At 46.7% G+C, this 23,203-nt stretch overlaps 1 protein-coding gene and 1 long non-coding RNA gene across 3 annotated transcripts in view; both read left to right on the top strand.

The window, feature by feature from the left end:
* CCDC12 (coiled-coil domain containing 12) overlaps positions 1-23,203 on the top strand; it is a 59,129-nt gene that overhangs the window by 3,327 nt on the left and 32,599 nt on the right. The window lies entirely within an intron of this gene.
* Positions 893-18,361, top strand: LOC146397294 (uncharacterized). The gene is made up of 2 exons (XR_014823164.1): positions 893-2,346; positions 13,260-18,361. It is a non-coding gene; the product is annotated as an uncharacterized LOC146397294 (long non-coding RNA).

Below are 23,203 nucleotides of genomic sequence, written 5' to 3'. Positions count from 1 at the left end.
AGGGTCCAGTACATTCTTTTGCATGTGATTATCTGGCTTTCCCAGTACCACTTGTTGAAAAGACTGTCCTTTCTCTATGGAATGCTCTTGGCACCCTTGTTGAAAAACATTTAACCATATATGTGAGTGTTTATTTCTAGGCTCTCTGTACTGTCCCATTGGTCTCTTTGTCAGTCCTTATGTGATTTCCACATCGTTTTGATTACTGTAGCTTTGTAGTAAGTTTTGAAATTAGGAAGTGTGAGTCCTTCTCCTTAGTTCTCTTTCAAGATTGTTTTAGCTATTCAAGATCCTTGATAGCCTACATGAATTTTAGGATAGGTTTTTCTTTTCTTTGTCTTTTTAGGGCTGAACCTGTGGCATATGGAGGTTCCCAGGCTAGGGGTCGAATTGGAGCTGTAGCTGCTAGTCTGCACCACAGCCACAGCAATGCCAGCCAGATCCAAGCTGTGTCTGCAGCTTACACCACAGCTCACAGCAACACCAGATCCTTAACCCACTGACTGAGGCCAGGGATCCTCAGGCATACTAGTTAGGTTCATTACCGCTGAGCCACAATGGGAACTCCAGGATAGATTCTTCTATTTGTGCAAAAAAACTTGAGATGTTGATATTTTTGATAGGGATTACTCTGAACCTTGTAGATCATTTTGGGTGAATTGCCATCCTAAAAATACTATGTCTTCCAGTGCCTCAGCATGTGATGTCTTTCTGTTTATTTAAGTTTTTAATTTCTCTCAGCGATACTCTTGTAGTTTTTATTGTACAAGTCTTTGGCTTCCTTGGTAAATATATTCTTAAGTATTTTATTCTTTTTGGTGCTGTTTTAAATGAGAATGCTTTCTTAATTTCCTTTTCAGATCTTTGATTGCCAGTGTATAGAAATGCTGCCTTTTTTTTTTTTTTTTTTTTAAAGGCTGCACCTGCAGCATATGGAAATTCCCAGGCTAGGGGTAGAATCGGAGCTGCAGCTGCTGGTCTTTGCCGCAGCCACAGCAATACCAAATCTGAGCTGCATCTGCAACCTACGCAGCAGCTTGAGGCAACACCGATCCTTAACCTGTTGAGCAGGGCCAGGGATTGAACCCACATCCTCCTGGATACTAGTCAGATTCGTTATCACTGAGCCACAGTGGGAACTCTGAAATGCTGCTGATTTTTTGTCTTTTGATTTTTTATCCTAGAACTTTGCTCTATTTATTTATGTATTTATTTTTTTGTTGTTGTTGGACTCTTTAGGTTTTCTGCATATAAGATCATGTCATCAGTGAATAGAAATAATTTTACTTCTTTTGGATACCTTTTATTTCTTTTCTTGTCTAATTGCTCTGGCTAGGACTTTCAGTGCCATGTTGAATAGAAGTGATGAAAGCAGGCATCTTTTTTGCTCCTAATCTTAGGGAAAAGCATTCAGTCTTTCGCCATTGAGTGTGATGTTTACTTTGGGTTTTTTATATATGCTCTTTATCACGTAGAGGAAGTTTCCTTCTATTCCTAGTTTGTTGAATATTTTTATCATGAAAAGAATTTGAATTTTGTCAGATGCTTTTTCTTCATCAATTGAAGTGATTGAGTGGTTTTTTTTTTTCCTTCATTCTGTTACTACATCGATTGATTTTTATATGTTGAACCATCCTTGCATTCTGGGAGTATAAATTCCACTTGGCTATTGTGTATAAACCTTTTAATATGATGCTAAATTCAGGTTGCTAGTATTTTGTTAGAGGGTTTTTGCAACAATATTCATAAGGGATATTGATCTATAATTTTCTTACAGTATCTTTGGCTTTGTTATCAGGGTAGTGCTGAGCTCATAGAATGATTTAGGAAGTATTCCCTCATCTTCAATTTTTTTTTTTTGAAGAGTTTGTGAAGGACTCTAAGTTAATTCTTTAAGTGTTTGGTAGAAGCCTGGGCTTTTCTTTGTTGGGTTAGTTGTTCAGTTTCTTTTTTAGTTACAGATCTATTCAGATTTTTAATTTCTTCATGAATCTATTTAGTTACATTGTGTGTTTCTAGGAATTTTTCCATTTCGTCTAGGTTATCCAGTTTATTGGCATACTAATTACTGCTTTAATTGGGTTTAGTCTTCATAGTTCTGACTTCAGAAAGCTCTTGGTTGTGAACTCACTTCTGAAAAATATACATTTAGAAATCACATGGCTTCTCTCTTGGAATTGAAAGCTCACTGGCCTTTGGCGTTTCCTTGCATTCATTTTAAAAAACAGAGTTGTTGTGAAGCCACAATCTTGACTCCATTGCAAGTGTTTTCCTTTCCTGGCATGCCTACCTAGGAGTACCTAATTATTCCACTCTGATAGTCCTTTGTCTGCTTAGAAAGGGGAAGTTAGAATTTTTATTTGACTTTTCAGTTTCCATGCAGTGGTTGATCAGTGGCAGGTGATGAAATGTTGTTTGGCTTGTTTCTTTCTTTCTCTTTTCTTTTTATCTTTTCAGGGCTGCATCCACAGCATATAGAGGTTCCCAGGCTAGGGGCTCAATTGGAGCTGCAGCCACTGGCCTACACCACAGCCACATCAATGCCAGATCCTACATTGCACCTTGTGGCAATGCTGGATCCTGAACCCACTGAGCGAGGCTAGGCATCGAACCTGCATCCTCATGGATACTAGTTGGGTTCTTAACCCACTGAGCCACAGCAGGAACTCCTTGCTTATTTAAAAATGGATTATTAGAGCCAGTAATCCATTTCTTCAACAGCTGTGTACTGAGCATCTCCTGTGCAGCAGTCATTCAGGTGCTGGAAGTCTGTGCCCCAAGCAGCTTCCATTTAGCTGGGGGAACAGATGGTCAGATAAAATATATGTAGTGTTACATGGAGATAGTGAAATGGAGAAAGGGAAAGAAGGAAAGAGAGCGAGTTAATGGTGCTTCTATTTTACCCTGTAGCTCTAGCAGTTCAATTTCTTTATTAAAGACAACAATGTTTTCAGATTTAATATGGCTAATCTTATCACTTGCCTGGCTTATCTTTTCTGGTCTTGTTGACAACCCTGAAGAGAAGGAAGGAGGAGGGCTGATTTATAGGTAGAAGCCCTGAGGCCAGTTAATGTGAGGTGGTTTGCCCAAAGTCACAAAACTAGTAGGTATTCCAGGTGAGTGCTGGGGTGAGGAGGGACTGTGAGAACAGGTGGTACTCTCTTTATGCGCTGACTTGGACTGGTTGCTCAGATGCAGGGTAGGGATGTGTTGAGCAACTTTGCTATATACTTTTTGATTCTTGATATTTTGTGAATTATATTCCCCCAAAACAATAGTAGAAAACAAGTTAGACCTCAAGTGCAAACTGCCTATATGTACAGGCCTTAATTCCTTTTAATTAAGATCCTAATTAGGAGTTCCCGTCGTGGCGCAGTGGTTAACGAATCCGACTAGGAACCATGAGGTTGCGGGTTCAGTCCCTGCCCTTGCTCAGTGGGTTCACGATCCAGCGTCGCCGTGAGCTGTGGTGTAGGTTGCAGACGCGGCTCGGATCCTGAGTTGCTGTGGCTCTGGCATAGGCTGGCAGCTACAGCTCCGATTGGACCCCTGGCCTGGGAACCTCCATATGCCTCGGGAGCGGCCCAAGAAATGGCAAAAAGACAAAAAAAAAAAAAAAAAAAATTAAGATCCTAATTAGTCCTAGGAGTTGCCTGGTGGCTCAGCAGATTAAGGATCCAGCATTGTCACTTCTGTGGCTTGAGTCACTGCTGTGATGCAGGTTTGGTCCCTGATGTAGGAACTTTTTTCGGTTGGGGCCGAAAAAAAAAAACCTAATTAGTGCTGATTCTGGCCCTTGATCCCACTGATAAGACTGGGTATAGCTTTATTTGCCCCAGTTTTGTGGGGGTTTTTGGTTGTTGTTTTTTTTTTGCTTTTTAGGGCCATACCCATGGCACGTGGAAGTTCCCAGGCTAGGAATTAAATTGGAGCTGCAGCTGCTGGCCTGCATCACAGCCACGGTCATGCCAGATCCAGCCAAGTCTGGGACTTACACCACAGCTCATGGCAACCCACTGAGCAAGGCCAGGGATCGGACCCGCATCCTCATGGATACTAATTGGATTTGTTTCCACTATGCCACAATGGGAACTCTGGTGTATGTCTTTATTATGGTAAAATCTGTATGACATAAAACTTGTAATTTAACCATTTTTCATGGGCATTAAGTATATTCACAATGTTGTGCAACCATCACCGCTATTGCTAAAATGTTTTCATCACTCCAAACAGAAACTCTGCACCCATTAAGCAATAACTCCCCATTCCTTTCTTACCCTAGCCTCTTGTATCCTCTTTTTTTGTTTTTGTTTGTTTGTTTGTGGGTTTTTTGTTTTGTTTTGTTTTGTTTTTTAGGCCAAACCCATAGCATATGGAAGTTACCAGGCTAGGGTAGAATTGGAGCTGCACCTGCTGGCCTACACCACAGCCACAGCCATGCCAGATCTGAGCCACAAGTGCGACCTACATCGTAGCTCAGGGCAATGCTGGATCCTTAACCCACTGATCTAGGCCAGGGATCGAACCTGTGTCCTCATGGATAGTATTCAGGTTCTTAACCTGCTGAGCCACAATGGGAACTCCATGGGTTTGTTTGTTTTTTGTTTTTGCCTCTTGTATCCTTTAATCCACTTTTTGTTTCTATGAATTTGCCTAATGTAAATAACTCAAATAGAATCTTTAGAATATTCTTTTGTGTTTGGGTTATTTCACTTAGCATAAGCATAAGTCTTCAAGGTTCATCCATATTCTAACATGTGATATAGTTTTGTTCCTTTTTTTTTTCCTAGCTGTATCCACAGCATGTAGAAGTTACAGGGCCAGGGATTGAACCTGTGCCTTAGCAGTGACCCAAGCCACCACAGAGACAATGCCAGATTCTTAGCCCATAGAGTTCTGTTGAGTTTTGTTCCTTTTTAAAGGCGGAACAATATTCCATTATATGTATATACCATATTTTGTTTATCTGCTCACCTGTTGATAGACACCTCTGGCAGTTGTGACTAATACTGTCATTGGTGTATCGGTGTACTTTTTGGTAAGCATTTTTCTGAGTCTCTGTTTTCAGTTCTTTTGGATATGTTCCTAAGGAGTGGAATTGCTGGGTCACATAGTAATTCTATGTTTAACTTCTTGAGAAACCACCAAACTATTTGCCACAGCAGCTGTACCATTTTCCGCTACCACTCAGAATGCATGAAGGTTCCAATTTCTCTACTTACTTGCCAACACTTGTGATTTTCCTTTAAAAAGAAAATTATAGCTCTCCTAGTAGATGTGAGGTGGTATCTCATTGTGGTTTTGATTTGCATTTCTCTAATGATTATCGCTATTGAGCCTCTTTTTATGTGCTCATTTGCCACTTGTGTATGTTCTTTGGAGAACTATCTATTCATGTCCTTGCCCATTTTTTAATTGGGTTGTTTGTCTTTTGGTTTTTGAGTTGTTCATTTCTTTATATGCTGCGGACATTAAACTATTATCAGATAACGGGCAAATATTTTCTCCCATTCTTTGGGTTGTCTTTTCACTCTTAGTGTCCCTTGATGCATAAAAGTTAAATTTTTTTTTTTTTTTTTAGGGCTGCACCTATGGCATATGGAGATTCCCAGGCTAGGGGTCTAATCAGAGCTACAACTGCCGGCCTATACCAGAGCCACAGCAACACCAGATCTGTGCTGCATCTGTGACCTACACCACAGTTCATGGCAATGCTAGATCCTTAACCCACTGAGCAAGGCCAGGGATCGAACTTGCAACCTCATGGTTCCTAGCCAATTCGCTTCCACTGTGCCATGATGGGAACTCCAGAAGTTTTAAAATTTTTGATTAAGTCCAAAATAGCTATCTTTTGTTAGCCGAGTTTTCAGTGTCACGTTTAATCACCACAGTTCTTGAGCTACGTTACTATTGGGATGGTGAAAAAAGACAGTCAAGGTTCTAAAGTCTGGGTTAATTTTCCAGCCCATAGTCATTTCTTGTGGGACCTGTGAGTGGTGAGCCCAGGGGTTCCAGGGTGGGGGCTAGGGGAGAGAATGGCCTGCCTGCTGCCTGCAGCTAGGAAGCAAGGGGTCTCCTCTCACCAGGAGGAAGTGGTGCCCCACTTATAGTTCAGCCCTCTGATGTGAGGATGAGGCCCCTTGGGACAGACACCAGGGTGGAGCGCTGCCTCAGCCTGCCCCTGCTGATGGAGGGTACCTTTCTGCCCCACAGGGTGGTTCCCTACTGGCCCCCTAAACCGGGTGGCAGGTCTTTCATTAATACCTTCTATGTGTGGTTTTGCTAAAGGCACCAGGGTTTCAGGTATGGGGTTAATTTTTCTCATGGTCCCCTCCCCCACCAGACTGTAAATTCATAATTTACTATAGTGTGGAAGAGTCAGTCCTGGGATAGTGACAGATGGACCGATCATAAGGTTCCTGTATATTATTCAGCAGTAAAACTCCGTCATGTTTGTGCAGGTGGACAGTTTTACTAAGGGCTTCCTTGATAGCCCACTTAATGCAACGGATTTGAGGTGGCAAGGCAAGGAGAGGTTCAGAGGTGCTGAGGTGCCCCAGGGCGTGGAGCCTAAGTGACTTCTGGATTTCAGCTCATGCAAGACCCCCTGCTGGGTGGCGGGGTGGGGCGGGAAGTTTTTATGAAGAGGGTAGCTCTGCCTGTAACAACATCCTGTAGGTCAGCCAGGTTGACAGGTAGAAAGACTACATATATTAGGCTGTACTGCTGGGCTTATTTCCTGGGAAAGCTAAGCTGAGTCCAGGAACGCCTCATGAGAAGGCAGAGTAGAGTGTCGGCTGAGCCATGGTGGATGGAACTGGGAAGGTAGTATTAAAGTAGCTGAAAGGTCTGTTTTAGAGGAGCAGTTCAGAAATGGGAACAGTGGCGGGTGTTTCAGAGGGTTTGACAGCAAGCACTTGGCAGAGATTGGGGCAGGGGTGAGACCTGAAAGTGCTGCTGGATGCTTTAGTGGCCAAGATCTGCAGGTGCCAGTGCTAGGAGGGCAGGCAGCCTGTCCAGGCACATATTCCTATATTGCATTTGAACCTCATTTCCTTTTTTTTTTTTTTGGCTATTTCTTTGGGCCGCTTCCGCGGCATGTGGAGGTTCCCAGGCTAGGGGTCTAATCGGAGCTGTAGCCACCGGCCTACGCCAGAGCCACAGCAACGCAGGATCCGAGCCTCGTCTGCAACCTACACCACAGCTCACAGCAACGCCGGATTGTCAACCCACTGAGCAAGGGCAGGGACCGAACCTGCAACCTCATGGTTCCTAGTCGGATTCGTTAACCACTGCGCCATGACGGGAACTCCCTGAACCTCATTTCCTGATGCTCATCCAGAAGTTCCAAGCTGGGTGAGTGGGTGAACAGTTCAAGGTTGTAGATGAAGTTCTGTGGTATCTCTCTACCTTGCTGTCCAGCAGGGCACTGTGAGGCCACTTTATTCTCTGACCTCTTCCTCAGCTGCCAGATGAAGGCTTCTAAGGGTAATTAACTTGGCACAAACACTTGCCTCTTGGCTGTTGGCTCTGCTGATGGATGCTTGGCCTGGATTGGACTCTTTCTGAGACTGAGGGAGACTGGTTATCTGCCTGGCCAGCCCCTCAGGGGTTGGATCTGACCTCAGGGCAAAGATCTGGCTGTCAACTTGCATGTTTGACAGCAGGCCCTGTTTTTCACCTGGCTCTGGAGATCAGGGAAGCACTGTTCAGTGCTCTACATATAACCTGTGCTGTCCAGTATTGTATGGTCAGGCTGCTCAAGATGAATGTTGTTTTGCTGTCTCTGCACCCCCTGCTCGACCATTGCCTGCTTTCACTTATGCCCTCTGTACATAACTGATGTTTCTACATACTGCCCCAGGCCCCACCAAGTGATTGTTCTTATCAAGGGGGAGGCAGGGGGCATGCCCCTCTGCTAGTTTCCTTGGTAGCTAAGGAGCTAACCTGATGTCAGTTCCCCCTGTAACTAGCAATCCCTCGTTCTGCTCTGAAGAGAGGTCTGCCGCTGTGTCCTGCCTGTTGTCTGCTGCATGTGGTGGGGTATTGCTCCAGGACCTTGCTTTGGATGTGTAAGCTCTCCTATGCATTAAACCATTAATGTCTCTGTCACTGACCCTGGGTTCTTTCTTCTATCTTCAGACGGGGCATGTACACGCCTTGTAGGTCTCTCTATGGGGCAGCCCAACAAGTGCCACATGTGGTTCTTGAGCCCTTGAAATGTGGCTAACATGACATTAACTTTATTCAACTTTAATAAATTTACATTTGAACAGCCACACTTGATTTATGGCTACCTTATAGGACAGTGCATCTCTGGAGAACTTGCTCTCTCTAGTCCAATCCATAAGAGACCATGTCTCTACCCGAACTCCCATTTATTGAGATCTAAGAGGGAGCAGGTAGGTGGAAACCCAGAGGTGCCATCAGATCAGCCTTTGGCAGCCTAGAGGTGGGGCAGAGGGCTTTGAAGTTGTAAGTCGTTGTGGCTGGTGTCTCCAGCAGATAGTTATTCCTGACCTTCTGTGTGTGCACATATTGGTGTTCAGCACTGACCATTCAGTGGTACACTTGTGATTTTGACATTTATGAAATGTTTATGTGGAGAGTAGGAGCAATGCCCAGGCAGAGGGGAGCATGTTGAAACTTTCTGCCTCGAGTGTTCCAGGGAAGGTCCTGGCCAATGTGGGATAAGTGGGTCAGAAGAGGGAGCTGGAGCGAAGGGCTAGCAAGTGTTGGGGTGGGGGGTGGATGGAGGAGAGCCCAGTGTGCTGGGTGGGGAGTCTAACTTGTCCGTGTCCTGCTCATGTCTCAGAAAGTTGTCTCTGTCCCTACCGCCTGTGGCCACATTGCCATGCCCAATACAGCCTCATTGCGAAGGCACTTGAAGAGGTCACTGCCTCCTGCGTGCATTGATAGTCTGTTAACTTGTTTAGTCCCTGAAGCAGCCCTTCAAGGTCAGTGTTGTTTTTTCCTATTTAATAGTCCAGGAAACCTGAGGCCAAAGGGACCTCTTCTTCTTCTTTTTTTTAATTTGCCTTTTTTTGTTTAGGGCCAAACCCACTGCATGTGGAGGTTCCCAGGCTAGGGGTCTAATCGGAGCTACAGCTGCTGGCCTATGTCAGAGCCATAGCAACGCATGATCCGAGCCATGCCTGCGACCTACAACAGAGCTTACAGCAATACTGGGTCCTTAACCCACTGAGCAAGGCCAGGGATTGAACCTGTGTCCTCATGGATGCTAGTCACATTCTTTTCCACTGAGCCACAATGGGAACTCCTGAAGGGACCTCTTGTGTCCATGCTTTGAGGAGATGCTGCCAACCCTGGATGGTCTATTAAACCCTGGCCCTAAAACCTCTTCACTCCTCACTCCTAGAAGCTTGGGAACAAGCAGCCCCCAGGAAGGGGTCTCCTTTCCATCACACACAGAAATTGCTATCAGGCTGCCTGATGGGAGCCATGCTTTGGAGCCAGATGATCTGGTTTAAATCTCAGCTCCATCACATCTGGGAGACCACAACAGATCCTTTTTTTTTTTTTTTGCCAAGCACCCCCTGCCCCAGCATGTGGAAGTTCCCAGGCCAGGGATTGAACCTGCACCATAGCAGCAACCTGAGCCACTGCAGTGACAACATTAGATCCTTAACCAACGAGGAAGATCCTTTTTTTTTTGGAGCAGATCTTTTAAAACTCTGAGCCTTCCTATCCTTGACTGTAAAATTCAGACATGGCTTCTGACCTTATCAGTAGCTGGGAACACAGTGATAGAGATCTGAGACGTGTCCACCTCAAGGTCTTACACGTGGGCCTTTTATAAACATTGGTGTCTGTCCTATTTCCCCTGCCCTCTAGGAGGTGGGGAGGTCAGGTAGTCCTCCAAACCTCTCTATGGGGTGACAGTGGGTGGATGTGGCCCTAGTGGGTTTTTTTTGTTTGTTTGTTTGTTTGTTTGTTTTAGGGCCACACCCACAGCATATGGAAGTTCCCAGGCTAGGGGTTGAATTGGAGCTCTAGCTGCCGGCCTACACCACAAGGACAGCAGTGCCGGATCCGAGCTGCATTTGCAACCTACACCACAGTTCACGGCAACAGCGGATCCTTAACCCACTGAGCGAGGCTATGGATTGAACATGCATCCTCAGGGATACTAGTCGGATTCATTACCACAGAGCCACAACGAGAATGCCTACGTTCTTTTTTTTTTTTTTTTTTTTCTTACTATAGTGCCTATGTTCTTTTTTTTAAATGTTATTTTCTATCTTGGTCTATCCCAGGAAATTGAATATAGTTCCCTTTGCTGTATAGTGGGACCTTATTGTCTGTCCATTCTAAATGTAATAGTTTGCATCTATTAATCCCAAACTCCCAATCTATCCCACTCCCTCCCTCTTCTCCCTTGGCAACTACAAGTCTATTCTCCATGTCTGTGAATCTATTTCTGTTTTGTAGATAGGTTTATTTGTGCCATATTTTAGATTACACATATAAGTGGTATCATATAGTATTTGTCCTTCTCTTTCTGATTTACTTAGTATGATAATTTCTAGTTGCATCCATGCTGCTGTGAATGGCATTATTTCATTCTTTTTTATGGCTAAGTAATATTCCATTGTATATATGTATCACATCTTTTTAATCCGTTTATCTGTAGATGGAGATTTAGGTCATTTGCATGATTTGGCTATAGTGAATAGTGCTGCAGTGAACATATGAGTACATGTGTCTTTTTGAGTTACAATTTTGTTTGGATGTATGCCCAAGAGTGGGATGGCTGGATCAAATAGTAGTTCTATATTTAGTTTTCTGAGGAACCTCCATACTGTTTTCCAAAGTGGTTGGAAACCACCACCAATTTACATTCCCACCAACAGTGTAGGAGGGTTCCCTTTCTCCACACTCTCTCCAGCATTTACTTATAAACCTACACCATAGCTCACGGCAATGCCAGATCCTTAACCCACTGAGCAAGGCCAGGGATTGACCCTGAATCCTCATATGTGCTAGTTGGGTTTGCACTGCTGAGTCATGATGGGAACTCCTATATATTTATTATTGATGCAGAGGTGGTCCTTTTTTTGATGGAAGCAGAGAGGATGTCCTCCTGGTCCCCTTGCTTCACTCACCCTGGCCCTAATTCCTGGAAGCTGAAATTCATTTTTAATGCACAAATGTTAGATTAATACAAAGAGTGGATTTGCAGATCCTAGATGAAGTGCAGTTCCCTTTCAATCTTAAGGTATGGCCTTCACTTCTCCAGCTCTGCTCAGACCCTGAGGTCTTACAGCTAGCTAGTGAGAAGGAGAACTTGTGGATGGGAGCTTTGGGCTCCAACACAGACACCTGTTTATGAACTAATGTTGAAACTTTGGATTGAGTCATCCCTTTGGAGGACGCCGACTTGTTCTTGTGTGAAATGAAGTTATTGGATCAGCCAGAGGTTCTCAGATCTACCTGTGCATCAAAACCCTTAGGAAGACATTCTCTTCTCTGGCCCCATCTTGGACTGCCTATCAGGATCTTGGAATAGCGCCTAGAAATCCAGGCATTTTTAAAGTTCCCCAGATGATTCTAATATAGCATTTTTTTCTGGAAATCTCTAATCACTCCCTTAACATTCTCCCTTGACAAAAGGAAGCAGAACACCTTTCCCTAGAGCAGTAGCTGCCCTTCTTCACTGCAGGAACTCTCCAGGCAGCCACCAAACAAGTATTTATTGAGCACCAGCTGTGTGCCAGGCCCTGGGTATCCAGCCTATGAATAAGACTGCCTCCCTGCCTCCAGGAGCTTCATGGGAGGAGCGGCTAGACAGTAAACTACTTGTGAACAGGGAAGGGTGGGGTGTTGGGACAGAGAGAGAGAGAGAGTGCGTGTGTTGGAGGAGGGGCTGTACAGCTGCCCTAGAATGGAAAGATCTTTATGAATGGGAGATTTGAGATGGAGAGGGTTGGGGGGTTTGGGTGGGGTGGGATGCCAGGATCTAAGGAAGAGCATTTTAAGCAGGTGGAGAACTAGCTTGGCTTATTTGAGGGACATAAAGAATCCCTGGGTAGCAGGAGTAGAGTCAAAGTTGGAGGGCAGGCATGAGTGAAGAGAGGTCCTGGGAGGCTGGGACCACAGGAGCTGGACCTAACTCTGAGGGTGCTATGGAGCCATTGGAGGTCTGAGCTCCAGTGCCTGACCTGACTCTCTGTGGAGGTAGGAGGCTGCTGCATTAGCCCAGGTATGAGGCACTGGCACTTGAAGAAGGTTATAGGACATCCTGACAGATGGACTGTGGGGGCGATTGGCCTATTCCTGAGATAAGTGCAGGGAGGGTGGTTTTGAAGGGGAAATCAGGAGTCTAGTTTTGGCCACGTTAGGCCTGAGATGACTATTAGACATCTAGGTGGACAGAGACTGTCAGGCAGGCGGCTGGACTGCTGAGAGATGCTTGTGTGGTAGGATTTGAAGGCCTGGGGCTAGATGAGGTCCCCTGAGCTCAGACAAAGGAAAAGGATGGGAGGGTGGGGACACAGTAATGCCCTGAGGCTTGCCCCATAGGCATCTTGGAGAAGTTTGCAGAGGAAACTTGGAAGGAGGGGACAGTGGGCTGAGAGAAGCTAGGTGAGGACGGGGATGGGTTTGGGCAGGACAAGGTGGTAGGGCTGGGAGCTTTGACCAGCTGTTTCAGGGAAGTGTGTGTGGGAGGAAAGGTGCTAGTGGAGTCCAGGCCAGCTGGATAGAGGTGAGGCATGCACACTGCCTCACTGTGAATTGGGCCTCCTTTCACTGTCTTAAGGCCTCACTAGACCCTGTAAGACTCACTGGTCTCTTAGGAGAGGTAGCCCAGGCTGGGGCACTACCCTGTGGCTTGGCTCGCTGGTCTGGCCTAGTGTTGTGGAGCTGGAGGCCTTCCTGACCTCCCCCATCCCTGTGGGTGGGCAGGCCCTGAGAGTGGCTCTTGCTTGAACTGAATGCTGCTTTGCCCTGAGTCAGGCTGGCAGCTCCTCTCAGGCTCCCTGCACCAGGGATTGCCTAGACAGATTGCTTTTGCTACCTTTCTGTGCTGCTCTGCTAACTCTGAGACCAGTAAATAAGTCTTTTCATGTTCCTAAGCTAACACTTCTTCAGCTGAAAGAGGGCCAAGTAACCCCTGCCTCCCAGGATGAAGAAGAGAGATGGTGTGTGCGGAAAGGTGTTAAGAAATGAGAAGTGGGTGTGTGCATTTATACTTTCTTCTTTTTCTTTTTTTTGGCTGCACCTGAGGCATATGGAAGTTCCCGAGCCAGGGATTGAATCCGAGCCGGAGGTTTTGTGACCCATGTCACAGCTCAGCTGCAGCATTTGCTAGATCCTTAACCCACTGTGCCAGGCTGGAGATAGAACTGGCAACGCCAGAGTCAGGCTGTATCGTTAACCCATTGTGCCACAGTGGAAACTCCCCATTTATTCTGTCTGCTATACTCTTGTTTTGCCCCCACTGAGGCCCTCTTTATTTTACAGATGTGACAGTGGAGACCCAAAGAAGGTTAGGGACTGTACAAAGTACACAGGACTGCATCCCTGGAGATGGGCACTGAAGAGCCCACCACCTCATGGCTGAGTCCCTTGGTGCTCTCCCGAAGGGCCGGAACTGGTGCTGGCTTCACTGTGGAGCTGTGTAGGGAGGGACTCTGCCCTGGGCTTCAGGGAAGAAAATGATACCTTCCCTCACCTTAGTCTGACATCCTGGTGAGAAACTATCTGACCCAGGGCAGAGGGTAAGCCTCTTTTTAAGTTTCCCCAGCAAGGTAGGGCTTCCTGAGGTAGATGCACAGCTGTTCTGGTTCCTATACTCTTTAGCTCACCTGCAATGGCTGAGGCAGCCTCATGTAGCAGAAGGGACTCTGGACAGGAAGCCAGACAAGTTCTCTCCTTCTTGCTCCTCCACTGACACAGTTGTTCAGGCCTTCCAGTGACCACTGTGGCATTGTAGGATGTAACTAGATGTTCACAAGTCCTCACTGATGGGGGAAAAGGAATTGGAAAGTAAAGGGATCTTGAAATTTAATCTTTCTCTTAGCTTTTGCAACAAAAGAATTTGTGTGTCCTTGATGGTGAATCTCTCGGTTGTGTTCACTTGTCTCCTAGAGCCAAGAGAGTGTGAGGGGGAGTGTGCCTCCCTCTTGGTGTCCAAGTGGCTGTCTTCTGGGTGTGTTTGAGGGCCCTAGGTGCTTTTCTCTTTGGAGGACTGACATCTTATATTAGCTAGACAGAATAAGCCCTCCCTTTAGGTTTTAATAATTTATTTTTGGTTTTTAAATGGGCTTCAGTTTTTCTGTTTTAACAATAATTTGGTGGCATTAAAATTTTTTAAACCTTTTAATTGAAGTATATTATACATAAAGAAAAGTATACAAATCAGCTCAATAATTTTCACTAAGCAAATACAGCGCTGTAATTGGTAACTCAGATCAAGACACAGGGCAGCAGCCCAGAATCCCCCTCCTGCCCCCGCCCAGGTGCTTACACCCCAAGAGTGATTGATCCCTTGGGACTTGTAACACCGCAGGTTGACTTTTCTTACTTTTGAACCTTATATAAATGGAATCATACAGTACATACTCTTTATATGTGTCTTCTTTCATCCATCATTATGTACGTGAGCTATCAAGTGTGGCATTACTTCATTCTTATCGCTGTACAGTATTCTATTGTTTGAATATATCACATTTTATCCATTCCTCTCAAGATTTGCAGTCTAGAGCTCTTATGGATTATGCTGCTATTCCCAATCTTGTACATGTCTTAGTGAACATATATACGTATGTCTACACGGTGTATGCCTAGAAGAGTTGCTCAATCATAGGGAATATATAAGGTAGACACTGCCTAACAGTTTTCCAAAATGCCTCTACCATTTAGTACTGTCACCAGCAGTATTTGAGAGTTCCTACATGGTTAGTCCTTTTCATGTTAGCCTTGCTGGCGAAGGTGTAAAGGTATCCCTTTGTGGTTTAAATTTGCATTTTCTTCTTAACTAATAAAGTTGTGTAATCTTTTCATTTGTTTACGTGAAGTACCTGTTCAGGCCTTTTATTGGGTTGCCTGACACGTCTTCCTATTGATTTGGAGGAGTTCATTATTCCTTTGTCCTATATACGAGTGAGTGATTCCTATATTCTATATATGTACTGCACCTATCTCTTCTACCCCTCTGGGCCTTGACTTTTCATGATTTGAATTGCATTCTTTGATGAACAGAAGTTCATTTAATGTAGGCCAATTTATCAAAATTTTTTCCCCTAATACCTCCTGTGGCCTGTTTAAGGAAATGGTTGCATACTCTAGGTCATGATGATATCTGTTATATTTTAGAAGGTTTGTTGTTTTACCTTTCACCTTAAGATTGCCTATCCACCTGGAGTTTATTTTTATATGGTGTGAGCTAGGGGGGTCAAGATTTTTTTCCCCATGTGGATATCAGTGACTCAGCACTATTATTTATAGGCTTTTTTTTTTTTTTTTTTTTTTTTTTGTCTTTTTGCCGTTTTCTTGGGCCACTCTCGTGGCATATGGAGTTTCCCAGGCTAGGGGTCAAATTGGAGCTGTAGCCGCCGGCCTATGCCAGAGCCACAGCAATGCTGGATCTGAGCCGCGTCTGCAACCTACACCACAGACTTTGGCAACGCCGGACCCTTAACCCACTGAGCAAGGCCAGGGATTGAACGTGCAACCTCATGGTTCCTAGTTGGATTCATTGACCACTGAGCCACGACGGGAACTCCAATAGGCGTTTGTTTTTTAGAAAGAACACTACTTCCTTGTGCATGGTGGGCGTGTAGTGACCTTGATAAGACTTACTGCTAACTTCCTACAACATCTTGATAATAGTTGTAGTTAACTATAATAATAGTAGTAACTTTTTTTTAATGTTACTAAGTCCCAGTTCATACCAGCCCCTCAGTAGACAGGCAGCTCCTTGGGGGCAGGGACAACTCAAGTGTGTTTGTTTATTTATGGCTGCACCCACAGCATGTGGAAGTTCCCGGGCCAGGGATTGAACCTGTGCCAGAGCCACAGCAGTGACAACACCAAATTCTTAACCCGCTGAGCACCAAGGACTTCCCTCAAATTTATTTCAGCAAAGCATTTCATGGCAGTGGCCCATGACTCTGAACCCGTTGCCTTGTGCACCAGAAGGGGAACTTAACGTGGACTCACAGGGAGGGCGGAGACCTGCTGAGCCTGGCTCCCCAGAGCTGCTTGCACTTGCCATCCACTCTCTCCATGTTCAGGACCAACTGACTGGGGTGTTCTGACTAGAAATATGAGTTGCCTCTAACAGTTGCTTCTAGGTCAGTTGTTTCAAACTTGGGCTGTATATTTTAAATTGACCTTTGCAGACACTTGGACCAGGATGTGGTTAATCTGTAGTATAAGTGTTGTGATACAGAATTGAAATGCAATGTGTGTTTTTGTTTCAGGGACGATATGTCCCATGTTTCATCTTGGGATACTAAGGAACACCTCTCCCCAACCCACACCCACCCACTTCCCCTCACACCCCAACATACCCCCAGCCCACCGCATTCACACACAATATACCCTCCACACCCTTCAACCTGCATTCACTGCCTTATATACATTGCGCCGCATACCTCCTCACACTTCCCTGCCCCCTCCACATCCCCTCCCACACCCAAACAGCACCCCCCCAGTCTACACCCACTCCCTCTACAGTCCCAACCCTCAATACCCCTCCCACACTTATACACATCCCGTACTCCCCAAAACATGTACAACACTATACCCCCCCTGCCCAAACATACACAGCCCTAAGCAGCTGCTAGGGACTGGCATTTCTAGTTCCTAAGCCGTTGCAGAGATCTGGGAGACCCCATGGCAGAGCTTGATGTGTCTTGGTCATGTCTGGCCCTCCTTCCTTCAAGGCCCTTCCCTTACTCCCTGGTGCCCTGGCTTCTCTCGAGTTTTGTTTTGGAGGGAAGGAGGGAAGCGACAGCTTGTACTCTTGAAAGAATGCCAAGAGGAAAATCAGTTGCTGTGGTAACAACGCTCCATAGGGAGTAAAATCCACACTCCAGGGCTGTTTTGATTCAGGGCTCTCAAGAGCTGCTCTGTCTAGAGAGAATGTGAGTGGCTGGAGCAGAAAACATTTGTCCTTTCAAGGACAGCGGCTCTCCCTCTCCCTCTCCACATTGTGCTCAGGGCAAGGCAGCACTCCATTTCTGGCAGGGCAATTTGAATCCTAAAGAAAAAGCAGCAGTGTGTTTGGTAGCTAGGACAGGTAGTCTACTGGTAAGAGCAGAACGTTCCTGCCCTGAGTCCAGGGGTCCAGGAGTCTGTGACTCCTTGGGGAGTGGGGCTGAGAGGTGGGCTCTTTAGGGCGAGGAGTAAGTTTCCAGCCCTTCTTGTGTACCCACTGTCCCTACTCTTACTGAGGAGCACCTGCTGTGAGCTGGGCCTGTGAAGTGCTTGGGGACTGAGGTCAGTGAGGCTGGGCCTAGTGAGCAGCTGACCTGTGTGTGCCACTTATAATGCGTTGAACTAATGTGTACTGTGGAGGGGTGTCCAAGAGAGCTGTGGGCCTCCTGGAGGGAGGGCTTGTAGCACTGGGTGGGCTGCTTGGAGGAAGGAATTCTGAATCCACTGTGAATCCGCTTCCCCCACGGTATTTCATTGGCTGGCCCATGGATCGCATCCCCATTTGGGCTTTGAACCTCAGGCATATAACCCAGACCTGGTGGAGACACTGAGAAAACACTTGAGGGATTGAGTGGAGGGCTGTTAGGAGGCCTGGGAGAAGGGGAGGGGCAGGAGCAGAACAGGCAAGTGTGGAGGTATCTGAATTTGTGGAGACCATCTGTGGAAGGCCCCTGACCCCATTTGCCCCACTTCAAGGGCAAGGGCTAGGTCTTCCTCTGGATGAAGTGAGTGAGGATGGGTGGAGGCATGTGTGCAGGGATCTCTTTGTGACCCTTTTCAGTGGTGATATGGGGGAGCAGGCTCCACCTGGGTGGTGGGATTTTGGGGCCTCACTGTGGGCTCAGGTGAGAGTGAGAGTGTCAGGGCCCCACTGTCATCATCACCGTGGTTGGCACCTATTCTGTTCAAGGACTCGGTGTGGCCAGAGCACAGAGCTCCACAGGTGACATATGCTTCCTTATGTAACGCTCCCCCGAAGTTTTGGAAAGTGCTGCTGTGAGAAGCTGAAGAACTCGGCGAGTCTCACAGCACAGCTTCCTTGTGTGGTTCTGCATTCTCAACCTTTTAGCCTAGCACCTGGTTAAAAAAAAAAAAAAAAATGCTTTGCTTCCAGAGGAAATATGTGTAGGTGTGGACTAAAAGACCTTGTTGAAGCAATTTTTTCCCCCACAAATAGATGTGCCAGTTCTGGCTTGTAGTTTAAATTTGGTTTTAATTAGGATTTTTATCACTTGCAGATCACACCAGAGGGGACAGCTGTCTTACCTTTACTTCTCAGACTGTGACACTCTGAGAAGCAGCTGATCAGAGGTTAAAATAGCTTCTAGTCTCCTAGGAGCTTCAGCATAATTTTTTGTTTTGTAAACTGCTGCCTTGCCTGGGAATTGACTTGTAAAAAATTTACTTTTCAACCTGGGATGCCAGTGTTGGGGCCTTGCATATTTCAGGCTCAGCTCCCGGTTGGGGTGGAGGGTGATGAGAGGAACTCCAGGCCAGGTGTGCACCTTGGTTTGTCTGCATTAGCCATTGACCTTTATGATGGACTTGAGGGGTTGCTGGCACCAAGTCCACAGAATACTTTATATCCTGAGCCTAGCTTTTCTGTTTGCAAACTGGGCATCAGAACCTTTGTCCTGCTTGCATGCAGAGTCTTCCTGTGGATCAGATGAGCAGAAAGTATGGAATGCGAAAAGTAATGCTCGTAATTTATTAGGCTATTGCTCTAATTGGTCACATGTAGCCAGGGTACTTAGTTGCAAGCACCCGAAATCTATTCTGGATGGTTTGTTTGTTTATTCATTAAAAAAGAGAGAGATGGAGTTCCCGTCGTGGCACAGTGGTTAACGAATCTGACTAGGAACCATGAGGTTGTGGGTTCGGTCCCTGCCCTTGCTCAGTGGGTTAAGGATCCGGCGTTGCCGTGAGCTGTGGTGTAGGTTGCAGACACGGCTCGGATCCCGCGTTGCTGTGGCTCTGGCGTAGGCCGGTGGCTACAGCTCCGACTCAACCCCTAGCCTGGGAACCTCCATATGCCGCGGGAGCGGCCCAAGAAATAGCAACAACAACAACAACAACAACAACAACAAAAAAAAAAAAAAAAAAAAAAGAGAGAGAGAGAGAGAAGATTTCTCGTCGTGGCGTAGCGGAAACAAATCTGACTAGGAACGGTGAGGTTGTGGGTTTGATCCCTGGCCTTGCTCAGTGGGTTAAGGATCCAGTGTTGCCAGGTGGTACAAGTCACAGATGTGGCTCAGTTCTGGCATTGCTGTGGTTGTGGCGTAGGCCAGCAGCAGCAGCTCCGATTAGACCCTTAGCCTGGGAACCTCTGTATGCTGAGGGTGCAGCCCTAAAAAAAAAAAAAAAAGAAGAGGAAGAAGCCCAGCATTTCACAGGAGAATGGCTTGTCTTCAAGTACTAGACACTGCTGCTTGCTCTTCTGCCACTGGCGCCATGGAGATGTCTGTGCTGCTGGCCTCTCCCCTGAGTCATGGAAGATGAGTTGGGGGCACTCTCAGCTTCTATAGTGTTCAGCTGGCTCTTCCCCAAGGCTCCACATGGAGTCTTCCCAAGTAAGGGAGGGGCAAGGACACTGGGCAGCCCATAGAAGTTCCAGTTATCTTCCTCCGTGGCTCCAGGCAGCATGGCAAAGTAGACAACATACCAGGCAAATTGAAGTTAAGAGACTTGAGGTCTAGTCTAGCCCTAGCCCTTCTTGTTCTGCACATTTTACTTGGGTCTCTAATGGCCCTTGGGACAATTGCCTTGTTTGAGAGATTTCTCTCTGTTTCTTTCATCCTGCCTGCTCTGATCCAGAGCCCACCCTGATAACTACAGAAGGACCTCAGGCAACTTGGGGTGGCCTCATACAGGTCACTTCCTTCCCTCGTTCAGCCTCTTTAAGAGGAGGGATGTGATCTGACTCAGAGGCTTCTCCGTTGGGCTGTGGAGTAGAATCGTGACCTGGGAGCAGGGAAGCTCTTGGACCATTCAGATTCTCAGGTCTTACCCTGCAAGATTCTGATTTGGTCAGTTTTATTTATAACACATTCCCTGAGCCACTCGATTTAGTTTGTGCTATACCGGATGATTATCTGAGGTCTTTGCAGCCCTAACAGTTTGTGGTTTTGTTACTTTTCTCATTTGGTAACGGACATGGTCCCACTTCTCTGGCTCATGTGCAGAAAGCACAACTAAGCCTTGGGGCTATTTATTTGAAAGAGTTTTGAAAGCATGATGCAGTCAGAAACCTCAGTTTAAATGCTGACCTGTCCTTTATTAGCTGTGAGCCCCTGAGTTAGTCCCTTAGTTCTGAACCTCGTCTTTTAGTTGGGATGGTAATGCCTAATCCCAGGTAGTTGTGGGGGCCAGAGGCCTTGCATGCTGTGTGAAGTGTGGGCAGCTTTGCAAGCTTATCATGGGGCTGGTAATCTGGAAGGGGCTGTCCCTTCAGAGAGATTCAGAGGCAGCACCCATCTGCTGTCCTTGGGGTAAGAAGGTGTCCCCCCCCCCTTTTTTTGGTCTTTTTAGGGCTGCATTGGCAGCGTATGGAGGTTCCCAGACTAGGGTCCAATTGGAGCTGTAGCTGCCGGCCTACGCCACAGCCACAGCAAAAGCAACTCAGATCCAAGCCATGTTTGCAACCTACACACCCAGCTCACGGCAACACTGGATCCTTAACCCACTGTACAAGGCCGGGGATCCAACCCGAGTCCTCATGGATGCTAGTCGGGTTTGCTAACTGCTGAGCCACTATGGGAACTCCAGAAGGTGGCTTTCTTGACCAGCTTGTTTTTCCAGTGGCTTCCTTTCTTTTCTGGCCCTTTCTGAATGCTCTTTAGAAATGGCGCTCAAATTACATTCTTACCACTTCCCAGCCTGTTCTTGACTTTTGCTGGCTTCTCCCTGCTTGTGGGATAACGTCTGTAACCCATGAGGCAGGCCTTCCCATGCTGTTCCTCCTCCAGGTGCACCTTGGAGGTCTCTGCCCTCTCCACGGCATAGGATAGGGCCCAGGCTCAGTACACCCACTCCTTCCAGTAACTCCAGCGCTCCCTGCCCAGCCTGCTCTGCATTGAGTATTCCTCCACGTCAGCTCAGGTTTCCCCTTCCCCTCACCTTTTAGTCACTCTGCATTCCCATAGCACCCAGGAAGTCATGGCCTTTCTTTGGACATGCCGCATGGGAACTCTCCATTCACCTGTCTGCTTGCCCTTTCACCTGCCACTCAGCTCCCTGAGGGCAGCAGTCACATCTTAGTCACCTTTCTCTCTGCCAGATGACAAGACTCAGAGGCACTTTGTAAATATTTTAATGAAGAAATAAAGCAACTTGATGAGGCATATGGATTTGGGAGTTGGCCAGGCTGAGATTTTTTTCTCAAGAAAAAGCAAACCTGCCCTTTGGGAGGAGTCCAGGGGCTTATTTAAGTCTACAGATGGTAGCCGTGCCAGCAAGCTGAACTTTACTTTCTGTGAAGTTTGATAAGACAGTTAAGTTTCCAAAATCTCTTGTTCAGGCATGGACTAGGGATGCTTTGACACCTGTCCACGTGGAGAAGAGCTGCACATTTTGGTTGCTCCCAGGCAGCTGTGGGATGTCGGTAATAGGAGCCCTGATGTGGTCCCCTTGATGGCTGCTGGGAAACTGGGGGCAATCAGCATCGATGTGAACAGGAACTTGTGCTTAGATGTGTGGGGGAGGTAGAAGGGTGTCTTGCAGGGCCACTCACTGGGGTTTTCAGGCCCTCGCTTCCTGCTTCCATTGGGTCTGGTTGGTGAACACACAGGAGATGGGCTCTCTGGGACCTGCATCTGAGACCCCACATCACAATTCTGTCTGCCAGCCAGAGTTCAGCTGCAAAGGGGAGACCTGTTTGCTCTTCAGCCTGGCACATCTGAAGAGGGTCATCAACCGTATGTCCTTGAGACCTGGGATTTGGGTGGCTGGAACACTTCCTGTGCCTAGTGACAGACTTTGGCTGTCCCTTTTGAGACGATGGGGAGGGGGCTCCAACCCTACCTCCCTAGTGTCACATGAGGCTGTTCCATAACAGGACAGGGGAACTTCAGCAACCTTATCATTCTTATCATTCGCCTTTGGGATTCACTTGCTCTTGCTTCAGCTGTGAGCCTAGCATGGTGAGGAAGTCCTGGTGGTTGTGAGTTCTGCTTTGTGGCAGAGGAGGCATTTTCTCCTTTGAAAAAAAGGGAAATGGTGCGGCAGGGTGAGAGGATGGGGAGTTAACCTCATTGTTCGCCATCAGTTAATTTCTTAACTGCAATTTTCATGCCGATTATTCAGGGGGGAGATGTTTGGCCTGATTGGAGGGCACTCAGCCTGCAGTGCAGCTAGCTGCTGGGCCCAGGCCCCAGGCACACAGGGACACTGGTACATACAGTCCTCAGTCCACCCTCCTCTTTCCCCAGCAGTGCTGGTTTTTTGTTTTGTTTTGTTTTGTTTTTAAGCTTGAGAAGGGTCATTAACCATTGGCTGGGCTGTTTGGCCTGAGGGCCACCCATGGTTTCCTGCTTTTCAGTTGAGCCAGGTGAAGGTCAGGAGAGTCTGTTTAGGGTATGAGCACAGTTGAGACAATGAGCCACAGGTAGCTGCGTTCCTCATGTTGCTTTTGTTTTAAAATCACTTTGTTATTAAATCATTTTGATGACAGAATTGAAGGAAATGGAAGAAGTACTGCCCACAGTCTTGTTGTGTGAACCTGTGAAGTCTGTGACCGGTCTGTGTAAGGTGTTCCCATGGTTTCATTCATGGTTAAGTGTGTGGGCTCCATGCCCCTGAAAGTCCTGTTCTAAAGGTTCTGCTCATCAGGTTGCTACTTCAGTGACCACTCTGGCCAGCTGCATGAGCAGTTGGCCTGCCTCACTGTTACTGGCAGGTCACATCCACCCCATGGCTCCATTTCTCCCTGTTATGAGAAACACAGCTATGAACAACTCTTTCACCTTAATGCTCTTTTATCTCCTTTGATGCTTTCCTGGAATTGGAGTTCCTGGCCCAG

This window comes from Sus scrofa, chromosome 13, assembly GCF_054392235.1.
Source record: "Sus scrofa isolate SSC_HxYL_T2T_F1_AM1 chromosome 13, Sscrofa_HxYL_maternal_Yorkshire_Landrace_v2.0, whole genome shotgun sequence".
Classification (NCBI taxonomy): Eukaryota; Metazoa; Chordata; class Mammalia; order Artiodactyla; family Suidae; genus Sus; species Sus scrofa.
Note: the sequence above shows the minus strand (reverse complement) of the source record. Positions and strands in the feature narration are given on the sequence as shown.